The sequence below is a fragment of the Euprymna scolopes genome, chromosome 43 (assembly GCF_053919585.1).
Source record: "Euprymna scolopes isolate OS-2025 chromosome 43, ASM5391958v1, whole genome shotgun sequence".
Taxonomy (NCBI): domain Eukaryota; kingdom Metazoa; phylum Mollusca; class Cephalopoda; order Sepiida; family Sepiolidae; genus Euprymna; species Euprymna scolopes.
Window position 1 is genome coordinate 15,960,439 of NC_136524.1, and position 16,306 is coordinate 15,976,744.

General features: G+C 34.5%; 1 long non-coding RNA gene across 1 annotated transcript in view; it reads left to right on the plus strand.

The window, feature by feature from the left end:
• Window positions 1-2,580: 2,580 nt before the first annotated feature.
• Window positions 2,581-16,306, plus strand: part of LOC145268212 (uncharacterized) — a 38,363-nt gene continuing 24,637 nt past the window's right edge. The window contains exon 1 of the long non-coding RNA XR_013864859.1: window positions 2,581-2,853. This is a non-coding gene — a long non-coding RNA (uncharacterized LOC145268212). The remainder of the gene's footprint in view (window positions 2,854-16,306) is intronic.

Sequence of the window (16,306 nt, forward strand, 5' to 3'; positions counted from 1 at the left end):
AATGTCCAGGAAAATGATCTTCTCAAACTTGGTATCCCAATTTCGAGGTTAGCTTGGCCGTGGCATTCTATTTTCTCACCATTGGTAGTGGTTAGCGATACTGGTGTTGGGTGTAATGTGACACCATTTATCATGGCTGCTGGTATTATCGAGATACTTGCGCCTGTATCTACAATAAAGTTTAATGTTTTTGTCCCTAGTCTTGCTTTGACTTGTAGTAGTTGCGAACTCAAGGGGACGGACATGGCTCGTGCAACTAGTTTCCCGAGTCTGTGGGTGTGGGTGTGGGTGGGCGTGAGCTTGGTAACATTTTTATGTTTCGCTTCCCTGGCCATTTGCACCAGGGTTTGCAGGTTCTGGCTTGTTCCGTGAAGTAAATATGTGCTCTACATATCCTTGTCCTTTGTTCGGGGAAAAATGGTTTAACACCTATCGGTATCTGAACATTGCTCTTGTTTTTGTCAATATGTTGAGATTGCTGAGCGGTAAATGCTATTGCATTTATATTATTTAACAAGGGCATTAGTTCGTCCGCTAGTTTTCCTAGTTGAGATGGGTTTAATTCTTTCTGTGAGGCAATGACCGGGGAAATTGTTGCGGGTAAGGCTTGTAAAAATTTATGAAGAACAATCTCTTCGCCAATACCTATTCTTTTTGCAATAGACAGCATCTCTTGAAGATAAGCGGAAGGGCGGCCAGTTATAGTGTTAGTTGACATTAGTTTGTCGAGCAATTCCGGCTTGGTCCTTTCGTGGGACTCAATTAAGGAGCATTTTAGTTCCTCATATTTCCTGCCTTCTAAAATATTTATCGGTATTTTAGCTACCACTTCTGCAGGCAGTGATGATATGACAGCGTAAAATTTGGTTGTTGAAGCTGTTATGTTGCGTAGGTGGAATTGGGCTTCCAGAATGGAAAACCAGCCATTTACTGCCGTTTCCATAAATTCAGGAGTTTTTATGTTTATTTGTTGCACACTGGATTCTTCCATTTTCTTCCTTTCTTTTTTTTTTTTTTTTATATATATATGTGTGTATGGGGGGGGGGAATATAGTATTGTTGTACTTACGTCGAAGGTTTTCTTTGAAACGTTTGCGACGAAAATGAGTAATCACTTGTATTTTCCTGAAGATTCCAAAGTGTGTTTCATTTCTTTTCGGTACGAGTCCAGTTTACGTTGTTCATTTCTTAGTGTAAAGTTCTTTTGATGAGGTGCAGTGTTCTTTAGGCGGGGTCACCATTGTAAATAGTTGCTGTTATCTCATATGAATAAGACACAACACAAATACTAACTTGAATGATTATTTTATTTTTAAGTTAAACACTGCGAAGCATTGGTAAGATACATTATGTAGCAGTTTTTATAAACGCGTGCGTACTGGACTTAGTCGCATGAACTCTCTGACTGTAGTAGTTATAAAGGACACCCACACCTACCCTCGTCTCTCTGGACGATAGCAGGCGGTGGGGGACGAGTCAGCAAGCAGGACCACCCGGCGAGAGGAAGGCCAAAGAATCAGAATTGTCTCTTTTTCATTGTAGGGAAAGGAAGGTTTAATATAATGCAAAAGGGAATGGTAGTATTAATTTTGCTTTTGTGGCCTAAATCTTTGGTCAGTACAAATCATTCTACCATTTTAATAGATATTTCACTGTCAATTCAATTCTCTATCTGCATAAGAGTCAAGTACATCCTAGGATGGAGTACTGTTGTCACATCTGGACTGGAATTGCTCAGAGCACTCTATCCTGTCTGGACAGAGTTCAAAACTGACTTCGAAACCTAATAGGTGATGCCCTTTTCTTTTCCCTGTAACCTGCTAGCCTGTCTTTGCTCTATTGTTATTTTCATGGCAAGTGCTCGTCTGAGCTCTAATCTATGGTTGCCCTCTTTGTCAAACATTTACAAAAAACACTCGTCTAGCTAAAACAACTATCAATAATTTCTATCACTCTCTGTGTCTAAATCTAAATACAAATTCCATGAACAAAGTTTCTTTCCTAGAACTGTCCACTTGTGGAACTTTTTTTCCAGCTGGCCCGTTTTCCAGCTGACTGCAATATGGTTGTCTTCAAATCCAATGTAAACAAGTTCTTGCTGAGCCCTTAAATAATCAAATTATACCAAATTTCTACTAATAACGATTATTACGCTATTGTCCTGATGACCACTGTACACTCATTAACCCTTATCCTCGAGTAGCCTTCAGGACTTGTTAAGTGATGACTCCTTTGTAAAGGTCCGGTTGGCAATATATATATATATATATATATATATATATATATATATATATATATATATATGCGCAACGGGTCTATTAATAGTCAATTTCGTCACAAATACATAGTTAAAAAAATAAGAAAAAAGTAGATCGACTCCCTAACATGTACAGATAATTAGCAATAACAAATAATTACGTCAAAACCATACTCCAAGTTTATTTATTTATTTATTTATTCATTGGCAATCACTCGAGACACGGCACGAAGCCACTTAATGTAAGGAGCTAACAAGAGCGAAAGCAAAGAGGAGTCTTGAAAAGATTACAGCTGTATTTCAAAGGATAATTCTGTAGGTTTACACCGGTTAAAGGTGATCTCTCGATCCGTGCACTTTTCGCTCTCTCTCAAATTAGCTTTTCCTGCGAATGTCGTTGTATACAACGATCAAACAAAGCCGTTTTTCAAAAACAATATAATCATTTGAATTTGTCTTTCGTTTTTAAAGCAGAAGAAAAATGATGCGAATGGCTAAAGATCGTGTCGATCCTGAAATGGAAAAGAAAAAATGTCGACAACAAACGTACGAGACGATCGTCTTGTTTGTCGTCGTCTGTGGATTCATCAAAGGAAGTAAGTAAAAGTACATTTTCAAACCGAAGACATTTTATCGACAACAACGACGGCATTTAGATATTAAATGAACAATCAATTCTTTAAATCGATTATTTTAGCCTTCTTGTATAACGAATTTCCGCATAAGCACAAAGATTCTAGAAAAAATATACCCGTGAAGAAAAATTAAAATAAGAAAGAAAACAAGAAAGCACATGGCGTAGGCCTCCAATAATACCGAAATTATTTTCATAATTTTAATTCTATGTTTTTACAAGTGACATTTTTTTTTTTCAATTGGTTTAAAATTTTAGCAAACATTTTTTTTTTTCAATTGGTTTAAAATTTTAGCAAACATTTTTTTTTTTCAATTGGTTTAAAATTTTAGCAAACATTTTTTCGCAAAGTTTAACTATTATATTCTCTATTTCGCCTTTTGGTAAAAAATTAAAAACAAATATTTATAGTTTTTCTGTGCTCAAAATTCACAGATTTTTTTTGTAAATTTTATTTTACTTATTTTTGTTCCAAAATGAAAATTCAATAACTAGCATTTTCAAGTTAAATTCGATTTTTACTGTATCTTTTGTAATTTAAATTATTAGGTGAAAGTACAGAATAGTTAACCAAGCCTCCTCGTTATTATTTCATCATGGCCCCGTAAACTGCAGAATCATCAAAATCGGTATAATTTTTTGGGTTCACGTGTCCGAGCGGTACACCTACATCTTCTTGGCCTTCGGGACAAGATCAAAGTGTAGTATCTGTTCTTCAGATGCTGCACTTCTATTTCTTGTTCTCTTTCGGTGGAAGAGAAATCCTTCACGACTGAGACAATTTTTATTTTGTACCTTTTCTCCACGTTAAAAAACGACCCTGGTGTCTAACTCTGTCCCGTGGGGAGGCATAGTAAATAGGTACAGTGTAGGTGACCTACACCTCATAGTTTTTATTTATTTTTTTTTTTTGTACTTATTGATCCGTGTTGAAATAACGTTATTATTTAAAAAGCCATTCTTAACATGGGGAGGGGGAGGGTGTTTTGTACCTCTTACAATTGAATAAAAAAACATATAAAACTTTAATTAAAAACTTGGAAATACGATTTAAAAAATAGCGCGGATCGATCACCCATTTTAGAACCGCTCGACGTTTTTTTATGCCAAATTTTGCGAATTTAGCCTTTTTTTTTTCTTTAATTTGGCTTGAAATTTGCCCGGTGGACCTGTACGAAAGTGCCCCCCCCCCAAATGTTTTTTTTTTTTTTTTTTTTTTTTTTTTTTTTTTTTTTTTTTTAATTTTGGTAAATGTTACCTTACGCTACTACATGCTTTGACAAGCTTCTGGGCTTTTTTTTTTTTTTTTTTTTTTTTAATACATTTTCACCCCAAACAAGGCACATTGCCACTTTGGTGTAGGGGGCTACTATCAGGGGAAACATCTACTGGGGTACTATGTAGGGATTAGGGCAGCGAGATGTTGGTTCACGTTGCACTTGAACTTATGCATGTCAGTACAGTTGGGGAAGCAGTGACCTGGAATGGAATTCCAAAGTCTAGCAGTTCTGGGGAAGAAACTACTGGAGTAGAAAGATCTTTTACATCTAGGGATCTCTACAGTGTGGGGGTGGGATTTTGCAGCTTGTCGGGTCTGTCGAGGGTGTTCACGTTGTGGGGGCACAAGTGCTTGCAGTTCTTCAGAGCATTCACCATTATAATACTTGTAGAACAGGCAGAGGGATGCAACGTTTCGACGATGGGACAGAGGCTGAAGTTTAGATGCCAGTTTAGGGCCTATCAGATTTGCGACTCTCTTTTGAACCCTGTCAAGGAGCGAGAGACTAGTAGCCGATGCACCGGCCCAAATAGGACAGCAATACTCCATACATGGGCGAATAGTGGCTTTATAGAGGTACAGGATACTTTCGGGTGTTAAAAGTTTTCTAGCACGGTAGAGAGAGCCCACCTTCCTTGCAGCGGCCCTGGCAATGCCCTCGATGTAATTGTTCCAACTCATGTTTCCTGTGAACGTTAGGCCAAGGAGCTTGAGAGACGTACTCTCAGATAAAGAGTCGTTGGCCATTGCTATAGGTGGTAGAGAAGGTTTCTTGTAATTATTGAATGAAACCAGTTTTGTCTTGGTGGCATTGAACGTTACCATCCATTTTTGTCCCCATTCCACTACTGATTGGAGGTCATCCTCTAGTGTTTCTGCCATTACTTTAGATATATGTTCGTTTGTTTTCCTGTCGTGCCTGCTATAGAGTGTGGTGTCATCAGCATATATACCCATCTCAGAGGCAATCTTGTCGGGGAGGTCATTTATGAATATCAGGAACAGCAGAGGTCCAAGGATAGATCCTTGGGGCACTCTCGCATTTATATCATATTGTTTAGATGTACGACCGTCGAGGACAACCTGGATTTTTCTCTTATCTAAGAAGGATTTAATTATGTTAAGTATTCTACCAGTGATACCGTAAGATCTAATCTTCCTGAGGAGACCCTCATGCCATACCCTGTCAAAAGCCTTAGATATATCTAGAGCTACCGCTCTGCCCTCTCCCGCTTTGTCCAGTGAATGGTATATGCGTTCAGAGATTACAGTGAGGATGTCTGCCGTGGAACGGGCTTGTCTAAATCCATATTGATGGTCGGTCAGAAGTTTAGCATCTGTAAGGTGCTGGACTAGAGCATGGTTAATTAAGGTCTCAAATATTTTGGCAAAAAGTGGGAGGAGGCTAATAGGGCGATAATTTAATGGGTCAGTTCTTTCGCCAGAATTCTTGAATACTGGTACTACAGAAGCAGTTTTCCAACAGCTCGGAAAGCAAGATTCATTAAGGCATTTGTTGTAGAGTTTGGAGAGAACTGGAGCTACTTCGGCTGAGCACTTTTTTAATAGCACAGCTGGGATGAGGTTGGGTCCACATGCTTTGGAAGTGTCAAGGTTTTTTATGATAGCATGCACCTGAGCAGGGGTGATTTTCAGATCGTCTGGCGTGGCGTCTGTCCGCATAGGAAATTGAGGTAGGGGGTGGTTTAGAGGGTCCAGTGTGAAGTTTGAGGCAAACCGACTGGCAAGCATGTTAGCCTTGTCGGTTGCTGAGGAGTCAACATCGTGATTGTTGGTTTGTGGGGGAATTGTTGATTGCCCATTATTTACTACACTGTTGTAGATTTTCCAGAAGTCACGAGTTCCTAGTTTTTGTGCTTCGATGCGTTTTTTAGTGGTTTCCGTAAATTCCCTCTTAGCTGTCGCTATTTCTTTCTTAACGTTACTTCTAGCTTCTATGTACTTCTGTCTGTTTGAACTGGACTTATGTCGATTAAACCTGCGGAATGCATGCTGCCTTTGAGCAATGGCAGTTGCGCAAGTTGAAGTAAACCATTGGGGAGAGTGGGGCTTGCTATAGAATTTCCGCATGGGAACATGTGCTTCGATTGCAGTTTTGAACCATTCAGTGGTCTCGGTTGCACACTGTTCAGCAGAAAGAGAAAAAATATTTCCCCATGGGGTGTCTCTGATAGCTTCCCAGTCAGCCTTTTTATAATATCGACCTTTACTCTTGATCTGAAATGGAACACATACATCAAATCCATTGCCAAGGTCGCTGGAAAAATGGTGGGATCCGTCTATCAATTCAGTAGATCTAGGTGTATCAGAATTTTTGTAGGAATTTTTGACACCCCTAACACGAAACTGCGAATAAAATATAAAAATCTCATAATTTCTCTGTTAAAAGTGGGTTATTTATTTTCTTTATGTATTATACTTCCAAAATAAACTGTAAGGTGCAAGTCGATCAAGTAGTTTTTTTTTTATTTATTTAAGAATATCAAATAAATTGACTTCTTTTAATAAAGAGAATGTGTCTTTGAGTTTGTATTACTGTACACATAGATTTGAAAAAGTTGTCAAAAACAAATAAATGTTATCAAAGGCAAGATAAGTTACTTTTCTACTTAACTGAATAATTTTTTAGTGTTTTTATTCAATGTAATATGTTTATTCAGTTCGAAACACATACAGTATTTACCGATGTATTGGAAAATTTAAAATTGCGCCGGCTTCTCTGTTGAACACGGTATGTTTGGGAAAATTAGTTAAAAATAAAAAAATATACAAAATACTTTTAAAAACCCACCGAATATATGTCAGCCTTTGTCACGGTAACATATTGAGCGACTTTCTAACTGTATTTTGTCTAGTTTTTTTTATTTATAACCCCTTTTCCCAAACTTACCGTGTGAAAGAGAGAATCGGGCGCCATTTTAAATTTTCCAATACATCGGTAAACACTGTATGTTTTTCGAGCTGAATAAACATGTTAAATTAAATAAAAACGCTAGAAAATTATCCAGTTAGGTAGAAAAGTAACTTATCTTGCCTTTGATAACATTTATTTATTATGTATTTGTTTTTTGACAACTTTTTCGAATCTATGTGTACAGTAATACAAACCCAAGACACATTCTCTTATCCCTAAAAATCGTAAAATTTGTTTTTTCTTCAAAAAAAAAGAAGTACTTACTACTTCGCTTATTAAAGTCTATTTTCAGACGAACAACAAAAAAAAAGTGTTTTCCACATTCTCTTTATTAAAAGAAGTCAATTTATTTATTTATTATCCCTAAAAATCGTAAAATTTGATTTTCTTAAAAAAAAAAAAATTACTTGATTGATGAAATATTCGATGGTCTGCATGTACTGCCCTTGTTGACCCATATTTCCGCCAGGGGTCGTTAGTGGCGTTATCTCTCAAACAAGATGGTCCTTGGCTTTTTCTTTGATGAATCGTCCTATAATATTTGATTTTCTTAAATAAAAAAAAACAACTACTTGATCGATTTACGTAATTTTTGGAATATGACATTTTCATGCAGTAACAAGTACGTACATTATACAGATTTTTTTCAGATTTTTATAGTAAAAAAGATTACTTGTGGCCCATTTATAGACTTGCACCTAAAGTTGTTTTAAAAGTAATAGAAATATATATATATTTTTTTTAAACAGTAATGAATTTTCCGAACTCAATATTTTTCAATTTTTAAACTTTAAAAATCTATCAAAATTTTTCTATTGATTCTATTTTTACGATATTTTCAGGGTCAATGTGAAATTTTATGTTCTTTCCAATAAACCGAATATAATATTTTAGACAAACGTTTTTTTTTAATTCACGCCCCCCCCCCATTTTCAAGTTTCTATTAAAAAGTAAATAATTAATTTACTCACCGAAAAGTAAATAATTAATTTACTCACAAATTGAAGAGAAAAGGTCAATAAATAATATATTCAAATTTAAAACAAAAAAAAAAATGTAGTGTTTTTTAGAATTTTACCTGTAAAGTTTGAAGTTTAAAACCTTTTTTTTTAAACCACGTTATTCGTTTTTTCTTATTTTTTTTTAATGAAACCTTGGTCCTTGCTCCTTTAATTGAAAAAAAAATTAGGGCTTGAATTACATTTTTCGAGTAGTTATAAGCTTGGAAAGACAGGGGGTCGAATAATTCACGCCTCCCATTTTGAATTGTCTATTAAAAAGTAAATAATTAATTTATGTACCAAATTGCTCTTTTAATTGAAAAAAAATTAGGGCTTTTTTCGAGGAGTTATAAGCTTTGAAAGATGGGGTGGAATTATTCACTATTTTCACGAAATTTCTGATACACCTAGTAGATCTCTCACTGCTGATGCAATTCTCTACCTATATAAGACCCAGGTATGCCCAATGATGGAGTACTGTTGCCACATCTTGGCAAAAGCTGCTAGAAAGGACTTGTCCTGCCTTGATAGAGTTCAAAATAGACTTTGTAGCCTAGTAGATGTCCTTCTCTCTTCTCTGCAACCTCTTTCTCACATAAGAGATGGTGCGAGTTTGTCTCTGCTTTATTGTTATTTTCATGGCAAGTGCTCATCTGAGCTCCAATCTATGGTTCCCCCTCGCCAAACTTTCACAAGAAACACTCGTCTAGCTGAAAACACTATCAATAATTCCCCCCACTCTTTATCTGTGCCTAAAACTAAATGTAGATTCCATGAACAAAGTTTCTTTCTTAGAACTGCTCGCCTGCGGAACTGTCTTCCAGCTTACTACAGTATGGTTGTCAAGTCCAATGTAAACAAGTACTTGATGAGCTGTTCCACTTAAGTTAACAAATTTACTGAATTTCCATTACTAACGATTACTATATTGTCCAATTGACTACTGTACACTCTTTAACCCTTATCCTCGAGTGGCTTCTGGGGTCTTGATAAGTGGTGTTGCCTATGTAAAAAAAAACAAAAAAAAAAAAACAACAGAACACCTACCACTCTAATTTGTTTTTTTTAGGGGTTTTTGAGGTCGCCGACAACGAATCTGATAATCAAACCTATCACAAATTTACCGTTTGCATGGTATGAACCCCTGGAGCCTGGGACTATCTTGTGCCATTTTACTGTTTTCAGTAGTGTTTTCTTATAGTGAAGTGACTTATCATGTCGCAGAGGAATTTTTAGCAATCATTTGAAATAACAATAAAGCCCCCCCCCCCAAATGATTCATTTTGTGTGGATGTGTTATGTAGTTTTTAATGCTTTTTAATTGATCTAAAACATTTTATTAATTTATTTATTGCGGACTATCATTCTCATCATTTCTTAGTTGTTGTTTCACAAAATTTTGGCCAACGATTCCTCTGGCCTTCGTCAGGTGGTAACCGCGACGGATAGGGATTTCAAATCTCCTAAATGCATTCTCAGCAATTACTGCCATCCATAGTTGTTGTCTCACCACGTTTTTGGCCAAGTAAGCCTCTGTCCGGCTTTGGGTAGGATTGAAACTGCTATCTTCAGACAATCCTCATCAAAAACGTGGTGAGACGACGATAACAACTCTGGATGGCAGTAATTGCTTAGAATGCAGTTAGTAGGTTCAGAGTTCCTATCCTGTCGCGGTTACCACGACAAAGGCCAGAGGAATAGTTAGCCGAAACGTCATGAAACAACTAATAAAGATGAGAATAATAGTCCGTAAAAATATAAATAATACTCATCTCAATAATGAATTCCAATTAAAACATTTTGTTTTCACAAGCAGTTTACAAAAACATTTTTATGTTTTTCATACTTTTTGGGTGTGGGGTTATGGAACTTGTGTAATTTGATAGGTGCCTCTGCAGTTTAATTAACTGTTTTTCCCTAAGTAATGCGCCAACATTTACTGAGTAGAATACCACTTAACATTTCACAAAAATTCTGTTTACATCAACAAGCCTTCACTCATTCCTGCTACTGTACCCAAAACTGAAAGCTATAATTTCATAGAATTAAAAAAATGATCTCTGATGTTAAAAATTAGGCACGGCCAAAGTGGAGGAAGGGAGTAGGTATTTTTTGACAGAGTCTCTTTTTTAAAATTTACTAGAAATCAAGTAATTATCCAATCAATATGAAATTTTCACCAATTATTAAGTGAAGAATGAACTTATAATAGTGTTTTTTTTTTTTTTCATAATCGGTATATATATATATATTTTATCTACAAATCCCCCTTCTTTATTTGTGGGTACAAATATGCCTAAATAAATCAGCCGTAACTGAACAAAATGTATTGTGGGGAGGGTGAGGATTGTAGATAAAAAAAAAACAAACTATGCACATATCAGATTTTAATGTTGAAAATCAGAATTTTGAAAGTGTTGAATTTTTCATCTTTTGTTTTTTTAAGTGAGAAATTCGTTGAATATGTTAATTATTCTCTCAGATTAGCAAAACAAAAAACAAAACCCAAAAATTATATATTTTAAATATTTTTGCGAAAAACATTACTATTAAATCTTTGAAAAATAAATCATTTTCTTTTAGTGAGCCCAATATTGCAAATATATTATTAAATAGGAAATGTTTTGAAGAATCGATACCGAAAAAAAAAAAAATCAGTAAATCATTGCGCATTTTGCTAAAAATACGATAATTTGTTTTGGCAATTTGTTGTATGACCTCACCTATGGTAGACCATAAGGCCTATAAACAGTTATTATCTCTCCCTTTTCCTTTTTGCTGTGATTTGTGCTTGATTTAGTTTGAAGTGTGGGAGACTTGCATCTATCACACTGTCTTGTCCAGAAACCCTTGGCAAGACAGGACCAAGACAACAAAGTATGATACTAGATGCAGGAGTTGTCTCCTAGCATTCCCAAAATGGCGTCTAGATTTCCCAAAATGGTCACACATCTGGTACTGGTCAGCCTCATTGCTTAACTTCATGGAAATTTACAGGACTAAATGAACTTCATTTAGTCCTGTAAAGGCTATCGTAGTTTCTTTAAAACTATCATTAAATTTAGGATTTTTTTATTTTGCCGTGCAAAATCTATAGAGCAAGAGAAAAAATGGAATTATTTGTAATTCAGGTACTTATGTTATAATACTTTTGTATATTCTTATAGGAAATCATCATAAATCTTATTTAGACAAAAAAAAAAAAAAACATTTTAAAAAAATATTTTAGTTTATTATCCATGTAGGCAAAAATAGCGATGAATGGTGTAGTTTTGAAAATTTTTTAATTCTATTAAAAATAGAAAGTTTTATATTATTCTACTTTTTATATAAAATTCAGGCTTTTTTATCTTTTAGATTTTAATTCATTAAAAAAAAAAGAACTTGGTATTTCTTCCATTTTTTATCTGTGCCTATTAAAAAGTCATTAAATAATACAATGAGAATTTATATAAAAATATTCCGCTTTTAATTAAATAAGCAACTTACCTTCATTTTAATACTTTACAGAAAAATGTAATACTTTATTATATTTTGCATGAATGTTTTTCAAAATGGTTTAAATTTTTATAATAATGTATTACTTTGTTAAATATTTATTGATTTCTTCATACACACATGTATTTTACAAGAACTGCATATGGAGAGATGAATAAGAACAAACTAAAGTTATATGTACATCAACGTTTCGTCTTTATTTCAAGACTTCAATGGGATGATTGATTTGGGGAAATAAAAATTAATACAATATTTGAAAATATATTTGTTGTATTTGTAATTTGAAATGGATGTTGGTGAAACTCAACGTGGACTAGAAAAAAAGGTTGGTGAACATAAAATAAAAAAGTTTCAATTCCTTGAATGCATTATTCTTTATTTCATTGCAGCATAGTCATTCTTTTAACTTTAAACAAGCTAAACTTATTAAATTCATTAAAAATAAATCTCAGCGCTTGTTACAAACTCAAGCACAATTAAACAGCATAACAGCTTCTACAATTTAACTCTTTATCAGTAAACTTGTATTAAAAGAACAGAACTTAAATTTAGATTCAGGTTAACTAGTTTACACCTCAGGAAATAATATCAATAAAAAAAAATCAATCAATAATTGCAAGAAGAAACTGATTCCATTTCATATATCCAAAATGTTGATTTCTAATGACTCTATTCATTCCAAAAAAGAACAGAAATGGCATCATATCTTTTAAAATTCTAACAGCTATAAAAAAAACATTTCACTTACTCCATGCCATGAACACTATACACCCTTTGGATGCTAACGACTTTATTTTTGTTTGAAAATAGAACAAAAACATCCTTTTCACATTACTAATACAAGTATATTTTTTTATATTGTACCGGCATTTTATTTTCCTCAAATTTTTCCTCCCAGGAAAATCTTGAAATAAAGACGAAGCGTTGATGAACATATAACTTTATTTGTTCCTTTTTCATCTCTTCATCATGTTGGAATATTATTTTCATAATTTTCATTATTTATATATATATATATATTTTTCATGGTTATAGGTGGTGTAAGAAGCATAAAAACAATATTGTTTTTTTTTTACCACTTAACTTATCAAGGCCCAAATAGGGATAAGGGTTAATGAGTGTATGGTGGTCATCAAGGCTAAAGTGTAGTGATCATTAGCAATGGAAATTGGGTAGGACTATTAGGACTAGGAGGATTATTTAAAGGAATGGCTCAACAAGAATTTGTTTACATTGGATTTGAATACGACCATGTTGTAATCAGCTGGAAAGCAAGCCAGTGAAACAGAGTTCCACAAGCAAGCAGTTCTAGGAAAAAACTTTGTTCATGGAATTTGTTTGGATTTAGGCACAGATGGAAAGTGAAGGGAGTTGTAGCTAGATTAGTGTTTTTTGTAAAAGTTTGGCATAAGTTGAAGCTCAGCTAAGCACTTGCCATGAAAATAATGAGAGCAGAGACAAGCTCACAATGTCTCTTCTGTAGGAAAGAGGTTGCAGGGAAGAAAATAGGGCATCACCTACTAGGTTAGATTTCAAAGCTAGTTTTGAACTCTGTCAAGGCAGGATAGGTGCACCCGACAGCTCCTGCCCAGATATAGCAACAGCACTCTTTTTTAGGGCTATTTGGCTCTTAATACAGATAGAGGATTGCGTTAGGAGTGATATACTTTCTGGAGTGGCAAAGTGATGCAACCATTTTTTCAGCGAACTTGATGTAAATCTTCCATTTCAGGTCAAGAGTAAAGATCAAACCTAGAAGCTTGTTGAATCAGGGTGCTCCTTTGAGACTAAAGCCATTCATATCAATTGGAGTTAAGTGGGGATCAGTGCATTTATGATGAAAAAATAGAAGCTTAGTTTTGGATGTATAAAAATTAATCAGCCATCTTTTACCTTATTGCACCACACATAGCATGAGCAATGCACATAAAAAAAATTGAAATAGCTTAAAATATCTCGATAATGGCATACATAGACTAAAGAGCTTGATAATCTAAGAAAGAATCTTTTTAAATTTTAAAATTAAGGAAGTGACTATTATTGAGCCTTGCACATTTGGATATTTTCCCTCTTTTAAGACCATATGCGTTTCGTCACATTTTTTACACAACTTTTTCAGTAAAAATGTTATATCTTTGTTAAAACACACGATTAAGCAATGAAATTTGCTATATAAGTGTATTTTTGTGCAAGGAATTAGAATATGCTACTGAAAGTCCAATGTTAACAAATTCCTAATGAACCGCCCCCTTAAGTAAACACTTCATCAAATCTCCACACTAACGTAATGTACTTGCAATAACCCTTATCCCTGAGTGGCTTCCGGGCCTTGATAAGTGGTGATCACTGTGTAAAAAAAAAAGAAGAAAACCTCCAGAAATTAATGGTTTCCAAATAATCTGCAGTAAATGCACATAAATATGCTGCAATTCCTTAAAAATACCATGTATCCATTAAAAGAAAACAAGTTAGAGAACGCAAAGTTGAATTGTAATGCATTTTATGTACAAGAAACTTACACCTAATACTAGGATTGTTTAAAAATGAATACATTGCAATATTTCTTTAGTATTATTGTAGATTAACACCTACTGAATTGCCTATTTTTTGGGTAATTACATATGAACACACTGAAAAACTTAGCAGAAAAATAAAAAATAAACCAGCAAAAATATAAATTTAATATATCTTAGATTTTAGGTCCATTCTAATGTTTTAGAGCAGTTAAACATTTTTTTCTATGGGAAATAAATCTTCTGAGTTTATTTTTTTGACAATTATGTGTTTTTAAAGGGGTCTTTGGAGGAGGAAGTTTGCCAGTCTGACTTTGGGTTAGTGGTAGAACTAGGGGCAATTACATGTGAACACCCTGAAAACTTTACAAAAAATAAATTGAAAACAATTATTTTAGAGTGGGAATTAGTTTCACATATAAATTTAGTGTAAAATAATCCACCATTTTCAGACTATTGTAGTGTTTTAGAGTATAGGTGTGCATTTTTATACTTGTGTAGTTTAAAACGGTTTGGATTATGGGAGGTGCCACTTGGACTTAGGGTTAGTGGTAGTGCTATGTAAAGGTTTTTATTTTGAAGTGGGTGCCATTTGGACAGAGTTAGTGGTAGGATTGAAGGCGACTTTTCAGGGTGGGATTTGTCACTCAGATTTAAACTTAATGGTACGACAGGTTCAAGGGAGGCACATTAGCAGGTGGCTTTGTAACTCTGACATATAGAGTTAGTGATAGCGTGATTTTATATATATATATATATATATATATATATAACTACTTCATTTACTCACATAAAACTAATATACGAAAGTATAGATTTATGCGTAAACTTTAAGTATTTACTTCAAAAGTGCTCAATACGTAGGTAGAGCTAGTTAGTAATTTATAAAATATATATGGCGATTAAGCTACACTGAATATTCTGCGTTTCATCCACTATAGGATTTGTCAGGCTTATGCGCGAATTCTGTGGTTGCTTCTTGTTTTTATATATGTTGAGGATTTCTAGTTAACCAATCAGCTTTCTAGTATCCACCGCGCCCCTTCCTATCAGCCAATGGGCATGCATTTTATCAAACAAAGGATCTGTTTTAGAACTAGGTTAGTGGTTTAAGGTAGACGTTTTCCTTCCTTTTTTTTTTTTTTTTTATATATATATAAATATACCTATGTGTACACACACATGCACATATATATATATACATATATGTGTGATCGTTTATGTATATTCATGTTTATTTAATTTATTTGTTTGTTTTGGAATGGAGGTGTATAAAGAAACGACGTCTAGGCTAAATGGGTATTTGTATAGTTTGAGTAGATGGTGTGGTAGATCGTTGAGTCTGTTAATTACTTGGTTGGAACTACTAACATGGGCTGGGAAGGTAGAGAGTAGAGGTTTAAGTAGGCGGGATATTAACCAAGAGATTTTATAAAGGGGACCGTTAACGCTTGAAACAATGGGTCTGATCTGTGTGTGTGTGCTATTTTTGTGGGTTTTAATAAGGTGATAAAAGGTAGGTAATTCGCTGTATTTAGTAATAAAATTTAGTCTGTGTTGTTTTGGGAGATTTCTTTTAAAACAAATTTGAGACCATGTCTTGTTAATGTTGTTCTCAATACGAGCAGCAGTGATATTATATGGACAAACTCACCCTTAGTACCTGCTACTCTTATCTCCTTTTTACTAGATATATCGATGACATTTTAATTATCACATACTCCCGCGAAGAAGCTATTAACATTTTCCACAAATTCAATAACGCCGACCCAAACTTAAAATTTACTATAGAACACCCAGACTCTTCTGAATCTCTTTCTCTACTTGATTTTAAAATACAAATAAAGAAAATGGTGCCATATGCACTGAATTCTACAGAAAACCCGCCAGCAAACGCCTCTTCGTACATTTCAAATCTGCACTACCTCTCAAGGACAAACTAAACTACGCACATGCCGAAATCTCACGCATACAAGACAAATGCACTAACATCTCCGACAAACATACACACACTAACAATTTCCTACAGACCCTCTCACTAAACGGCTACCCTAATACGATCCTATCCTCACTTAAAAAGAAAAAACACAACACCCGACCCTTCTCTAACAATTGTTTTCTAAAACTACCCTTCCTCAGTGACAAAATCTCATCTTCAATCCGAAAAGCCATCCGCAGCGAGGGACTCA